Source organism: Leptopilina boulardi, unplaced genomic scaffold, assembly GCF_019393585.1.
Source record: "Leptopilina boulardi isolate dan_hultmark-lab unplaced genomic scaffold, ZJU_Lbou_2.1 LbouV2_137, whole genome shotgun sequence".
Classification (NCBI taxonomy): Eukaryota; Metazoa; Arthropoda; class Insecta; order Hymenoptera; family Figitidae; genus Leptopilina; species Leptopilina boulardi.
The window spans coordinates 276,300-292,889 of NW_026137682.1; positions in this window are offsets into that span (position 1 = coordinate 276,300).

A 16,590-nucleotide genomic window follows, 5' to 3' on the forward strand; every position below is an offset into this window, starting at 1 on the left:
TAACAATAACCGAGGAGAAAGTATTGATTAAAAGCAGAGGCAAACCCTATATGTGTGTGTATGTTTCAAAGTATATTAATTAGTTTATCATCGTAACCCATTCCTCTCGCTTTACTGGCAATGCTCAGCCAACCTGAAAAATGCTCTTTCGTTCAAACTCTCACTATTTGAATTATTTCTCTCTCCGAGAGCAATGTTAATTTTTGCGCACATTTGTGTCGTTATATAGTGATAAATGAAATAATATGCCCCACCTCCCGAGTGATCCTATATATAGCTACAGATGGTGTAAATATGTATTTAACATAAATTAACAACCATAATGAATGTGTTGGCTTATTTTGCTTCTACTATGCGTACATATATATATATATACAATTACAAAGTTTGTGTCGAAGCGCATAATACTCCGCGATATGAAATCCGAATTTGTATCATGTGGTGTTTTCAACGCGTGTGACCAGAGCTTTTGGCCTGTATATTATTTAAATGTCGTTATTATATGCGTCTCGTTACAAAAATGAAATGAAATTACATTTCGCCCCACTGTACTTGCTATACATATATACTCGCCCCACCATTATCACTAAAGAAAAAAAAAAAAATGTATCGCATTTGTTATTCGTTTCAATGGATTGTTTTAATTAAATCCTGCATGAAAAACTCACGTTCTGAATGGACAAATTCAAAGGAATTTCCAAATTAATTATATTTCATGTTAATATTCGATATATAGGGCTACAAATTTATTTTTCACCGAAAATTCATTTTTTGTTACAAATGACCGCGAACGAACAATTGACAAAAAAATTTTGGCGCGATTTTTAAAAGTAAATCACAATTTTATGGATAATTTTTGATTGGTTGATTTTTAAAAAAGCATCGAAATTTTTCTGTCAATTGTTTGTTCGGCCATTTGAAATTTTGGACAAATATGAAGATTCTATCAATTAGAAATTCTGTTAAATTATTTTTCAGTTAAGTATAAATGAAAATTCTGTGAAGTGAATTTTTGATGATATAAAAATTCTTCAAAACAATAATTCGAACAAATAAAATTCGGCTCAATGAAAATTATATATATATATATATGAGAGATTCTTTTTCAATCGCCCCAGCCCAAAAAGTCAATGTTCTGGGATTGGCTTCATACTTTGGTAAATTGTTCTCCTATATGATAGTAATAAATCCCTAAAATATAAACTTATTAAAAAAATATTTGTAGAAAGTAGAGGGGGTTGAAGTTTTGACGTTAAGGGTAACATTGTCATTTTCAAATCCGTATAACTATGACAAAAGTTAATGGATTTTAATTTATCTATAATGAATTTTAATGCATTTTTCACGTACTTTTCAAAAATGTATACAAAATTAAAAAAAAAAATTTTTTGACCCCTTTTTTTTCAAAATCAACCCTTATTTTTCGATTTTCACCCCTTCGGGTATTTTTTTTTTTTTTTATTATTTTCATTGGAAAGCTGAGGTTTTTTCCCATGAGCTATGTAAATATGAAAATGGGACAACAATAATTTTGTGAGAAACAGAATATTAATGTAGGCGGTGCCTACCTAAATCCTCGAAGATGATCTTTAGGTTTACCAGTTATCGGCACCGCCTACATTAATATTCTGTTTCTCACAAAATTATTGTTGTCCCATTTTCATATTTACATAGCTCATGGGAAAAAACCTCAGCTTTCCAATGAAAATAATAAAAAAAAAAAGAATACCCGAAGGGGTGAAAATCGAAAAATAAGGGTTGATTTTGAAAAAAAAGGGGTCAAAAAATTTTTTTTTTTAATTTTGTATACATTTTTGAAAAGTACGTGAAAAATGCATTAAAATTCATTATAGATAAATTAAAATCCATTAACTTTTGTCATAGTTATACGGATTTGAAAATGACAATGTTACCCTTAACGTCAAAACTTCAACCCCCTCTACTTTCTACAAATATTTTTTTAATGAGTTTATATTTTAGGGATTTATTACTATCATATAGGAGAACAATTTACCAAAGTATGAAGCCAATCCCAGAACATTGACTTTTTGGGCTGGGGCGATTGAAAAAGAATCTCTCATACGTATCTATATTTAATGAAATTCTATTGATATTATAAAAACACAGAAAATTAAAAGGCATTAAAATAAGCTGCAACGCTTATTATTTTAATCCAATTTTGCTTATTTTTATCCATTTTGATATTAAAATAAGCAAAATTGGATTAAAATAATAAGCTTAATTAAATAATAATTTAATAATAAGATTAAAATAATAATAATATCAAAATGGATTAAAATAAGCAAAATTGCATTAAAATAATAAGCGTTGCAGCTTATTTTAATGCCTTATAATTTTCTGTGAATTGATTTTTAGAACTTATTCTTGCGTTAATGCTGTTTATAGTATATATTGGTGAAAAAAATGTTTAAATACAAAAAATATTATTTCAATAGCAAATAAAATTATAATTGAATAATTAACGTGATTCAATCTATATACGATAAATTTTGTTAATTATTTCTACTTCCCATTTAACACTTGTAATAATAGCCCATAGTACTGGAAAAGTAGAGGGCGCCTCATTACTTTAGTCTCGAATAATCCTTAGTAAAGTACTCGTTTAATTAAGTTAATTAAACGCTCTCGTCGCTCTCGCTACAATGTCGCTGATTGTCAGTTTTTCCCTGGACTCGTCCTATTAATCTTTTTCTCTTACTCTATAGCACTGTAATGTTTTTTACACCCACTTTTTTTTTGTCATTTTCAATAAACACTAATATATATATGAAATTACAAATGCATTTTTGTAATTGATTTTCTTCAAAAAAAAACCATTTTCATTAACTTTTAACAATACATTTTTTTAATTTTCACTTATATCTATATATTTTATTAATAACTAGCAAAATTAAACGCGCGCAAGCGCGCCAAATTGATTATTTAATTGTTTGTTATAAAGAAATTAAAGATTAATATTATCAATAATAATTTAATTTATTAGAATATTAAATGATAATAATGAAAATTATATGTTTAAAGGCCTCGGATTATACGACTTTTTCCGACTTTTTTCAAAAATACGACTTTTATCGACTTATTTTAATAAAATATGCGACATTTTTTTTTACATTTGAAAAAAAATATAAATAAAATACTAATAAAAATAATAATAAAATTTTTAGTATAAAATGTAGATCTTCTTTAGATCATCTTCAACTCAATTATTTAACGAATTTTGAACTAAAATGATTCTTCACTAAATTAATTATATTTAGTAATTTTAATGAAATACATCACACATTCTATTATATCAAAATTATTTTTCAATTAAAATTTTTATGAAATTTAACAATTGTTTAAAATTAAAAAAAAAAAAAAATATCACAATAAAATTGAATTATTTTTAAAAAATTTCAATTCAAAATAAACTAAAATTCAATTATTACCCGCGAAATTTTAATTCAAAATCAATTAAAAATCCAATAATTATCCAAAATTTTCAATTTAAAATTTAATTATTTACCAAGTTTTCAATTTAAAATGAAATAAAATTCAATTATTTTCTAAAATTTCTATTCAAAATTAATTATCCAAATTTTCAATCAAAAATGAACTTCAATTAAATTATTATCCAAAATTTCAATTAAAATTCAACTATCTGAAACCATTTTTCAATTAAAAATGATTTTCAAATTATTGTATTTTGTCCGCATTTTCTAATAAATTTTTAGTGAAATCATCTGAAATTTTAATTACAAAACACTTAAAGTTTCAATTAATTTCAAAAATGTGTTTTTATAATTAATATTTAATAGGTATTCGTTGGCCCCTGGTACCTTAAAAATTAATTTTTAAAAATAAATTTTTTTTCTAATTACTATCTTGTACGAAATTTCCTGGCGCATCTTTTTTCTCATCATACTTTTTGCATTTGTATACAATTTTTGAATCAATATACAACTTTAAGAAAAATTTCGTTGGTAAACGTTGTGTACTTCAGCTTCGTGAATTGAATTTTCGAATTTGGAATTTTAAAGAAACATATTCCGAAATTTGGAAACACAATTATACAACTTTGGCAAAAATGAGAAAAAGAATTGTCAAAATTTGATACGTCATAAGATTACTATTCAAAAAAACACGTGAAATCAGAAAAGGCCAACTTCAAGTTAGGACAGAAGGACAGACCAAGCATTTTATTATTATTTAATTTTTCTTAAAATTACTTTTTAAAAACAATTATTATACTTTTGTTTTTATTTACAATTTGTTATTAGTTATTATTATTTGCAATAAATTTTTGTTATTTTTTTTTTTTTTCTAAATAAATATGTAAAATTTTACAATTTGAAAAAATATTAATTATAAAAAAATCTTTAACATGAAAAAATATAGTTATAGAAGTGTTTTTAAAAGTTTTTTTTTTTTTGTAAAAGGAAATACTTTTTCTGTGAGAAAGTCGCATATTAAAAAATGTAATTAATTTAATATACTTTGTCTAAAATGAAGTCATATGTAATTTTTTCGTTTTTTCTTTTTGTTTTAGTTTTAAAAAAATGAAATTTTCATTACACTTGATTGATATGCATCAGAATCAAAGAAGTAATTTTTGAAATGACGTACAGTTTTGATAATAAAGAGAGGCAGTAGGAGACTATATACTATTCGCAAAGGGGTGCCTTGCTCATGTCAAAAAGGATTATTACTAATTGTAGTTTATGCTTTATTCCGTGCACCATTCGTCGTTCTTCTGGCATTTTGTTCATATATATCTCATATATTTTCTTCTATATATACAGTATAAAATATACGTATCAAATACGTTATTAAATTTTATTTTCGTTATAGTGAAACTATTAGTTTTATGTTTATTAGTATCAGTAGTAAATGACAATTTTAGTCAGACAAAACAAACTTGAACATATAGTGTAGGTTGTAAAACTAGAATTTTATTAAGATTAAATTTTCTATATATAGTATAATGATTAAACTAGTAGTATAGAAGTAAATATTAAATATTAGACTTTATTTATTGTAATTTTTATATCAATTAAAAAAGTTTTAGTAGTAAAAGACATTTTTTTTAAGACTCAAAAATACTTATAATAGATACAAAGATAGAAATACAATAATTCTAAAATGTGTACCAGTAGTAAAAGCAAATTTTAATCAGACATTACAGTTTAAATTCTTGTAATTTTTTGTGTCAGTTTCTGTCAAATAGGAGAACTTAAATATAATTATGTACCTTTTTAGTAAGCAGTAAAACTATACATAGTTCAGACAAACTTTCAAAATTATTGTAAATTTTGTTTCAGTAGTGAAAGTTTGATTTAGTCTGACAATGTTTTAAATTCTTATCATTTTCTTATTCGGTTTAGTATTATAAATGTTAGTTTTAATATTAATTCTAAAATAAATGTATTTAAATTTCTGTACTTACCTTTTCTTTCTTCTAAAAAAATTTTATAAAAAATCGACTATACGCGTATAAAATTAGACTTTCATTTTTACTTATTTAATTTGGTTAATATACAATCGCTTGTAAAATGAATTTTCAAAAAATATACAAACAATTTTCGCAAAAAATTGGATAAAATAAACATTTTAGATTCTTAAAAAAAAATTAAAATTTTGCTGTGAAATCGAATAACTTTGCTTTTTATATTCAAAATCGAAAACTAAACCAAAATTTGAAAAAATTGCTTTTTTTTATGTAACTGAAAAGTAAGATAATTATTTCTATGATTATTATTATTATTATTGCAAAAAAAAATTAAATTATAGGATTTGGAAAAATCGGAAAAGGAAAATGAAATGAATTTGAAAAAACCAGATGTGGTACATTTTCTATAATATATTTTACATTATAAACCAACCATACATCATAATAATAATAATATCTTATATTCTTACACCTAAACGGGTTTTATTCTGTATTCTCGTTTATATACTTTTTTTCATATTTATAATTTGTTTACTTTTCATAATATTTATATATTTATATATATATTTATATTCATCATTTTCATCATCGCCATCATTATTTATAATATACTTCATATGCTATGTTATGTATAATATCATACACGTTTTCTCACGCATGTCCCAAGACTTCTTATATGTATGTATGTGTGAATGTTTGTGTGTGCGTAATACGCGCATTTCGATTAAAAGTGTCAATGACTTTGGTTGTATGTGTGTGTGTGTGTGTATGTGAGGATGTATTCGTGCCGCTTTTTTGTGTACACATATGCGAAGGAATTTTTTTTTTGTTTTTTTTGTTTATATATTCACATCGATGCGAGTTATTACATACACAGCACTATCGCTCGATTTTTTTTTTTACTATTGATTTTTCATCGACAGCATCCCTTATAATTCCTATATGTATAAGCAATGAGGCTACCATGGAACCCCCGCGGGCTATTTATTCGTTACATCATATATATATATATATATATATATATAATATGGAAGTTTTTACACTTCTTCGTAAGCGCCTTTCTCTCTCTTTCTATAAATATATCGCTCTTTCGAACACACACATACACACAATTAAATTTCTCCTATTAATTAAGAAAAAAAAAAATATATATATGACAATTTTTTTTTGGACGTCTGATTTCAAATGCCTCCTTTAATTATTTTTCTCTTTTACGCAAATCACTTTTTTTTTTTAATAAAAAGGAGACATCGCTCATTCCCTCAAAAAAAAAAAAAAAAAAAAAAAAAATTGTTTATTGCGAGTTTTCTAAAAACTTATTTTTTTTTCTTTCTTAAAATTCCCTTCACCCCTAAATTTCTCTTGTTTTAAAATTTTATTTTTTTAAAGTCTTGGATTTTTTTTATAGTTGTTTTACTGTTTGGAATTTATTTATTTTTTTCGATTTTAAATTGGTGTTAATTTTTAATAGTTCTTTTTTGTTTATTTTGTCTTTCTTTAAATTCTTTTGAACGCGAATACTTTTTTATCATTGCGTAAACACTCTCACTCTCTCTTTCTCTCTCCCTTGGGAAATATGTCATGAACAGGCAAAAGGCACCTAACTCTTTAGCGTACGGTCGTAATGTGATATGCCGTATCGCGATGGGGTTAAAAAAAAGTGAAGAAAAAAGAAATTTTTTTTTTTTTCTTTAAAACCCCGAAAATGCGCGCACGTCGAATCGTACGAAAACCTATACGAGAAATCAAGGAACGTCGGGTGTTTGTATATATATTTATATACGATTACTCGGACGCGATAGTAATTTATTAATTGTTATTTGTTAATTATGTTTTCTTTAGGTGCATGTTCTCTCTCACAAATACACACACTCACACACGATTGCAATTTTTTATGGCACATACATACTCTATGTTGTTTTTATTAAATATAAATATATTTATATAAATTTATATATAAATATAAATATAGTCATATTAATATTTATATTTCAATATTTATATATATAATTATATATATATATATATATATATATATATATACTTCAAGGGACTCAAGGGATCCGATAGGCTGGCCACAACACTTCCTTTATAATTACGGCTCGTTTAATAACTTATCACTACGACTTTTAACACAGTATTATCACGTCACTCATTCACATCGTCGATACAATGTGAACAGTAGCGTCTTGGTATTTTTTTTCCTTTCCGTCTTTCAATAAAGTACTCGTTTTTTTTTTTTATTTTTTTTATATATTTATAATTATATATATATATTTCTCTAATTGTCATCTACAGTTACTCTTATACATTTAAGCATATGTATATATAATACACATATTTTTTTTCATACATACGCGCATATTTTGTTTATATTTTCAAGGTTGGTTCTTCTTTCATTTGAGTACCTTTATATACAAGAATGATTATTATATTTCGAACACTCTTCAAAAAAATATTTTGTTTTTTAATTTAATTTTTTTTTTGTTATTCTTAACATAAAAAAAATAATAAAATTTTTTTTTTTAAGGTTCCGGAATATATTGATCATCTTGGTATATATATTTTTTTATGTATTTATAATATATAGTTTTTTTTTTTTTTTTTTGGTATTCTACACTTATGTCACCTACTTATTTTATTTCATATTTATTTCAATCTCACTGCGCGCGATGTGTATACTTTTTTTTTTAACTCATCTTTCGTTCAACTTGCACTAACTAAGTATTCTCTGTGCTCTGTATATTGGTAAGTAATAATCGGCCTGGCTGCTACCCTGCTTATAATTGCCATTTCTCACGCGAGAATTTACCGAGGACTTCAATCCGGTAAATAAATAAACGTTGTTATAAGGACATTTCTATGAATTGTTTTAATTTCGATTTGTTTTTTCTTTTTTTTTTGTTTCTTAAAATTTTTTTTTTGTCAACTGGAGGAATCGTGCAACTATACAAACGTACATATATATATATATATATATATATATATATACTCTCTCAGGAAAAGTTTACTTTTATTAAATTATACTCGACTACTATTTTGCTTCAACGATAGAATGTTATTATAGCTCGTTTCCATCAAGGATTTATCGTGATAAAGGTTTTTCTAAACTTAGAAGCAAAATATTCTGAAATGAAATTTTTTCCCGACACGTGTATTATATCTCAAGTTTTTCTATATACACTTGAGAAACAATATTCTAATGCAGTAAAACATTTTATTTTAGCTATTTATTCATTTCTTTTATATTGTTAATAAGATTATTTTTAACTTTTCAATTTTCTAAACAATTTTTTGTTTCGAAATTTTTTTTTTTTTTTGAGGAAACAATTTTGTTTTCTAAAAGTAAAATCCAATTAAGACACAGTTCACCTGTGCCAAATTTTATTTTAAAAAATTGAGTAAATATTAATTTGAAGACAAATTAGAAAGATTTAACAAAAAAGCAAATTCACTGTGTGAATAAATGTTTTATGAAGCGAAAACTGTTTTCCATTTAATGGAATTAATTTTAAATCGTTATAGATGAACTGTCTTGGAATTTCATCATTTTGATATTTTGATTGAACAAGAAGTTTTTAAATCAACAAATCTTTTTCAGTAAAATATTTATTTTTTTTTTAGTTCACTTTTTTTTTGTTGTAAAAATTGCATTCTTTTTTTTAATTCAACTTTCATTCAGAGTTTTTGTTTTTATTGTTTGTTGTGAAATATAAAAAATATATTAAAAAAAGAAAAAAATTTTTTGTTGAAAAAACTACTGAATATATAGTTTTTTCTCGAGAAGTCAATGACGGGTAAGTAAATTTTTCATAACTTTTTTTTTCCCCCCATTTGAAAAGTTGAATGCTTAAAACTCCAAAAGCCTCACTTAAATTAGAATCGTAGCAAATACAGAGTTGCAATCTGAAATAATTACATTTTCGACTCTTTTCAATTTCAATTTCAATTCGGCAATGTGGAATTTAAAGTAGTTCGACATTTTTGAAGAATTTTAAGTTTATTTTTTCTCAATGAAAAAAAAAAGAAAAATGCCAATAAAAAAAAAAAAAAATGGAGAAGATAAAAAATAAAAATTCGCAAGAATTTCTATAAAAAATTATAAAGAAATTCTACTAAAAATTAACATCGCAAAAATTTGTATTTCGACAAAAAAAAAAAATTATATATCTATAAAGAAAGCTGAGATAAACAATATTGGAAAGAGGATTGAATTTAAATGTAAGTAAAAAGGATCAATAATGCTTTTAACGTTTCTCTCTCTCTCTCTTTTTTTTTCTTCCAAAAAGGATTGAGCAAAAGATTTAATTTAAATAGAAAAGAAGCGACTTGGAGAAAAATTAACAAAATTAATTGAATGTTGAATAAGGTTCAAGCTATACTGGCAGTTTAACGAAACGAAGATAAAAAGGGCTCAATAATCAAACGTATGAAGCACAAAGCATTATCTGAAATGAGGTCGATTCGAATGAAGTAAAACTGGGACGAACTGAAGTTATAAAAAGCAGGGTGCAAAATAAGGCGAAGAAAAAATATATATATATGTATATTGGTTCAATTGGATTTATATGGTGATTTTTAGAAAAAAAAAAAGTTTTTTTTTCACTGACTCACGATTTATGTTTTAATTAATATTTGCGAAAAAAAATTTCTCCTTTTTCTATTCAAAAATTCCAAATTGAAATCACATTTCTGATGACTTTGCAAATGGGTATTCGAGAGATCGTTTTTCAAAGCACTTACTAAACACTTTTCTATATACATATATATATAAAAGGGAAAATTTTTACCTTCTGCAGTGAATGGATGAAAGGCGAATTTTGTATTATTATTTCATATTGAAATAGGGACAGAATTTTTTTTTTTTATCATTTTCCATCGGAAAACAATATGTAAAATTTATCGCTGAACTTTTTGTTTTTTTTTTATATATATCAAAGTGGAAATTTGGCAGTAAAAATCAGTTATTTATTTTTAAATTAGTAAAATAACTTCTAAGTTTTGAAATAAAAATTTTCCGAACTAAATGTTATCACAGGGATTTATTTTAAATTATAATGCTTACTCCTTAATACTAGAGGGAGTATTTTTTATTATTACAAAAATTATTAATTTTTTTTTATTCTAAACAAAATTTGAGAAAATTGTTTTAATTATATATATATATATGAATGTATAAAAAATATTTGGCAGTGGCTCGAGTCATGAGAATAAAAATGAAAACAGTATACATAAAAGTTTAAAATTGAAATCTACAAATATTATTCTGCTTCTTATTTTTGTCTGAATTTGAAAATGACCGACATCCATAATTTTACATTTTGAAATCTCGAGAAAGAATAAATCGATGATATATATAATATGCGGCTGCCGACTGCTCGAAAGGGCATGTTTCCCGAGTGATTGTCAGCTCTCACGCGATAAGGAGACTCTTGTCGGTAGGAAGCGATAAGGAAGCGTGAGAATCGGTAATTCAGTGACGTCTTGACATTAGCACTTTATATAACTCTACTATACGCCCGTGAAACAGGCCCACAGGACTTGAGCGGGAATTTCAACTTCAGAAGCGCGCAGCTTTAAAGAGAAAGAGAGTATAGTCAAATATATATATATATATATATATATATATATATAGGAAGAAAATCACGTCTAAAGGAATAGATGATGGTGGGAGGGGGAAAAAAAGGGAGAAAAGAAATTGGATTTCATCGTAGCTCGCGAATAGCATGATTCGATAAAAGGTCGATGGAAAGGTATGGTTCGAGGTTTGATGCTGAAGCTTTTGAAAGCGCCAGCTTGCTGGGAGTCAAAACGATGTGTCGCCTATATACCCACACATACATGTCTACTATTGCGTTAAAAATCTTCGATATAAGGCAGTTATATCGAGTCAATGGTCATGTTATGAGATCATATAGAACCTCATGGAATTCCATAGAAAAGTTTGAATTTAACTCGCCAGCACAGGTGTAGCAGCCACGACACATTTGTCTCTCTCCTTTTTTCTCATTTTTTTTTTTTTTATTTCTCTCTTGCATTTTCTCACATTTTTTTTCACACACACACACACATATATATATATATTTTAACAAAAAACAAAACATCCGAAAAATCAACAATTATTATTATTATTATTATTTTTTTTTTTAAAGTAACAGTTAAACAACTAATTGTAACAAAGTCACGTATAGACGTTTACTATATTAAACAAATTTTTTTCTTAATGAGAAATCCTTCGATATTTTGAGAATACCCTACTGGATTTTATTTAACACAATTCGAGACATCTTCTTCGAATTTTCATATATTCAAATTTCAGTTTAACAGAATATTTATAAAAAGTTCCTTTTCAAAAATTAACAAATTTTTTTTTGACTAGAAACCAAAATTTAAAATTGATTGAATTGGAGAATATTGAAAGTTTGCCAAATAAAAAATTGAATTCAAAATTATATTCTTCGTTAGAGAAATTATTTTCAATATATAGGTATATAATTTATAAAAGAATAATAAAATTAATTAATTATATTTCTAATTTTTTCATGACATTGGGAAGAAGTTTATTATCTCTTAGAATTTTGTTTTAAAATCCACCAAGATTTTCTTAAAAGTAAAAAAAAAAATTCTAAAAAGTCTTTAGAGTGATATTTATTTTGGATTTTTGATATACAATAAAAATCCATAATTTTAATGTCACAATGAAAATTATATAATAATTATCATATATTGGTTGTTTAAAACTGTCAAATTAAATAAACCATACCGCGACCTTTATTTTATTTTAATATTCCTCAATCACGATAAAAATTCAAGTCTCTTTTTGACGAAAGCTTATTTTTTTTGGCCGGATGCTGTGGAAATTTTTCCTGAATATAAAATCGACTACCTTCAGAAAAACATTTATGCAGTATTTTAAACGTCAAAATATTTTAATGTTTATCATGCTTTAAAAGCACGAGAGTTAATACTCACTGGATAACATTGCGCGGAGAGAAATTTACCCGGCATGAGAAAATAACTTCATATTGACAATATTTTCTTTAAAAATACATTGTCATTTTTTTTATTAGAACACACATATATATATATCTTTTGTTCCCGCGCAAAATTTTTGATTGCAAACATTTGCAAAAAAGCGCTTAAAAAGTGATTTTAGGATCAACATTTTTGTTTCAATTTATTTCATTTCAACAAAATATTTTTCGTTTAAAAGAAATTTTCATGTTTCAAAGAAATTTTTATTAAAAAAAAAAAAAAATTTTGCTTAAAAATTAGTTTTAAAAAGAATTTATTTATTGAAAAAAATGCTTTTTTATTTAAAAGAAAATTTCATTTAACAAATGTTTAATACAAATTTAATCAAAATTGCAACTACCTAATAGAATTTTTTCCTACTTTTCACTTGGTCGAATTTTTATTAACGAATTTATATTTTAATTATTATATCATTCAACTAAATTTTTGTTTAATTAAAATTTTAATTAGCAAAAAATTCTAGCTCAATAATTTTTTTAATACAAATTTTATTTAACCCCTTGACAGTCCAGGGCCCATATGTGGCCAGAAAAAATCGTGCCACCTTTGTGCAAGTGGCCATATATGGCCATCGCAAAAAAATAATACTAAATTTAATTTGATTCGCCTGAAATTTGTTACTCGGGGGTTTTTGGGGTCGCTGAATTCGAATTTGAGGTCGGTTTTTTGAAATTCAAAATAGCGGATCCAATATGGCGGACAAATTTAAAAAAAATTTTTTTTAAAAATTTGTCCGCCATATTGGATCCGCCATTTTGAATTTTGAAAAACTGACCTCAAATTCGAATTCAGCAACCACAAAAACCCCTGAGTAACAAATTTCAGGCAAATTGGTTTGATTTTTTTAAAATTTGTCCGCCATATTGGATCCGCCATTTTGAATTTTGAAAAACTGACCTCAAATTTGAATTTAGCGACCCCAAAAACCCCCGAGTAACAAATTTCAGGCAAATTGGATTGATTTTTTAAAAATTTGTCCGCCATATTGGATCCGCCATTTTGAATTTTGAAAAACTGACCTCAAATTCGAATTCAGCGACCACAAAAACCTTAAATATGATGAAGTCATATTTTTTTGGAAACTTTTTTTTCGGACCGTTTTAGGCCCACCAGCGATTTTTAACTGGACTGCGAAGGGGTTAATAATTTTCTAAAAGGTAAAATTAAATCGAAATTATTTTTCAAAAACATTTTAATCATCATCAACATAAAACATCTTAATCAAATAAATATTGAGTTAGATAAAAATTATATATTGATTAAAAAATTTACTACAATGAATATTTCTATTAAATAGATATTAAATTCGAAATTATTTGACCAAATGTAATTTCTGTTAAATGAAAATTTTTCTTAAATAATATAGTTAAATAGATAGTTTTAAAAATTTGGTTAAAATAAAATTTCTAAAAATCCAAAAAAAAATTTGGTTAAATAAAAATTTTATCTTAAAAAATTCGATTAAATGAAAAATCCATTAAATTTCAAAATTTCGACATAAAGAGATTTGCAAAAATTTCGTGTATTAAGATCAAAATAATATTGAATAATTGAATTTCAAAATTCTGTCACATTTTCACTTTAACTACACTGTGCAATTTTTTTTTCTTTTGTTACATATATACGTTAACTCTACTAACTGGCTAGATTAAACTAGACTATGTCTAGAGCATTTCTTAAATTTTCCCGCAATTCTATATTATATACTTTAAACGCTGGTACTGTGTACTTCACGTATATTCGGTGATTTTGTTTATATACGGGGAATGAAATTTGTGTATATGAATATGAAATGTGTATGAGTGTGTGTGTATTACAATTTCTCTTGTGGTGTGCGTACAATGTCTGACGATAATTGGCTCTTACCACTGTAGGCTTATTTCTCAACAGGGTTTGTATATATATATATATATATATACCTAATATATATTAATTTTGTTTTCTTCATCGTGTGTTTTCTTAAATTCCCCTGTTTTTCCCGCACGCCCCCACCCTTAATTTTTGTTATATGTTTTCTACATACTACGTCAATTATTTATCTACTTTTTTTTATCACCTTACAATCTATATTCCATTCTTATTCTTTATTTATCATCCTCGAAAAAATTTCGATGCTGTCTTTTTTTTTTCTTATTTAAATATTATTCCCTTAAAATTACGAATCTAACTACATATTTTTCTCACGCTTCTCTCTCTCTCTCTGTAAGTGCATTACATACCTATGACTTATATAATAATGCCTTAATTCCTAAGGCGTCTGTCCCAAACTTTTTACATGGTGATTAAGGCCCATATATATCTGGACCATTATCACTTGTTCAAGTACATATCCAAGATTCGAGAGTATTGATTGAGAAAATTTTTTTTTTATATTTTCTTTTTTTTTTGTAGTTTTTGGATATTATTTTTTAAAGCGATTTTGTTGTATTTGAATATAAGTATTAGGAACGAGATGCTGAGCGTTTTTTTAATTTGTTAAATGTAAAACTGTATCGTACGCATAGCAAAATCAGTAATGAAATTTAAATGTATTGACTAATTATATATATATATATATATATATATATTATATATATATAAATTTTTCTCTTCTACTCTCGATTCCCGTGACTTGTTTTCTGTTTTTTTTCGCAAAATTACCTAATATTTTATTATATCTTGTTTTTTCCTAGCTAATAATGTACATGTTTCTTTTTTTTTGTATCTCTCTCGCACTTGCTTTTTTGTACGCAATTGCACCATCTGCTTTTTTTTCTTTTTTTTTTGAAGCTACAACACGATCAGCACTCTTTTTTTTTGTTTTATATATGTATAATATGTATATACGTCGTTCTCGTACTAACAGTTCCCATTTCGACTATGTATACATTTTTTTTTGTATATGTATAGTTGTATTTATATATCTATTTATTTATATATTTATAACACTCTTCTCTTGCATTGTCCCTATATATCGCTCGTGTCGTGTCCTTTTTTTTCATGTAAGGCTATTCAAAATCGTAACGACGAAAAACGTGGATCGGATTATCGAGAATTTATATATTGGCCACGATTCGACGCTTTGCGGATTTTTTTTTCAATTATGAACTATTTTTTTTTTAGAACACTAGCGGCATTGAGCCGAGCTCTACTTATGAACTAACGTTGTACCTCTCGTTTGAATATGCGTCTCGGAAAAATATCAAAAAATTACTGCCGGCGCATCTAGGAGTCATGTTTTATAGATAAAAAATATTTAGCTCTCTTTTTTTTCCGCCCCAATGACGATTCGCAAGGACTTTTTTTTTGTTTTAGATAAATTGTATTTTAATTGGCAATATAGAATTACTTTTTATAGATTACTGCGCGCGCTAAACAATTAAACATGAGGTACTTATTTATTTTTTTTCTTTTTTTTCTCAAAATATTGATAATTGGTTTTCTTTTAATTGCACTTTTAATTGCACCTCAGAAAATTCTTTCAGCGATTAATCGCAAGATCCTAGATAATTATCCTCGTATATCTAAGATAAAATACTCGATCTTCTTGCAAATTTTCTTAATTCGTTCATTAGTTTGTCCATTTGTCAATTTTTGTTCGATATCTCATTTTTTTTTTTCTTTAAAATTTTTTATTTCTTTAATTTAAATTCTTAATTCTTTTTTTTGCGTCAATAAATTAGAAATTTTAAATAAAGATGAAATTTTATTTCTTAAAACTTATAGAAATAAAATTTGATGAATTTAAATTAAATTAAATTAATTAATTAAAATTTAAAAAAATTTTAATTTTTACTGGACGAATAATTTTTATCAACGGAGCATTATCAGGGAAAAAATTCTTTGTTTTTTAAAAATATTTTCTATAGTAAATTATGAAATGCTAAAATACGAGTGCGAAAAATATTTTATGATTTGCCTTCAATGTTTCTTTCGATTTTTTTTTTTTTTTTTTTTTGAAAGGACGATTGTTTTCAAAAATTACAGATTATTTCGAAAATACTCTCGTGTGGTGTATAATTTTTTTGGAGCATTGCGCTACCGTAAAGTTTAAGTTTTTTTCTTTACAGTTATAAATATTGTTATATAATTACTTGTGGTTTCTTTTTCTCCTTAATCGAATCGTC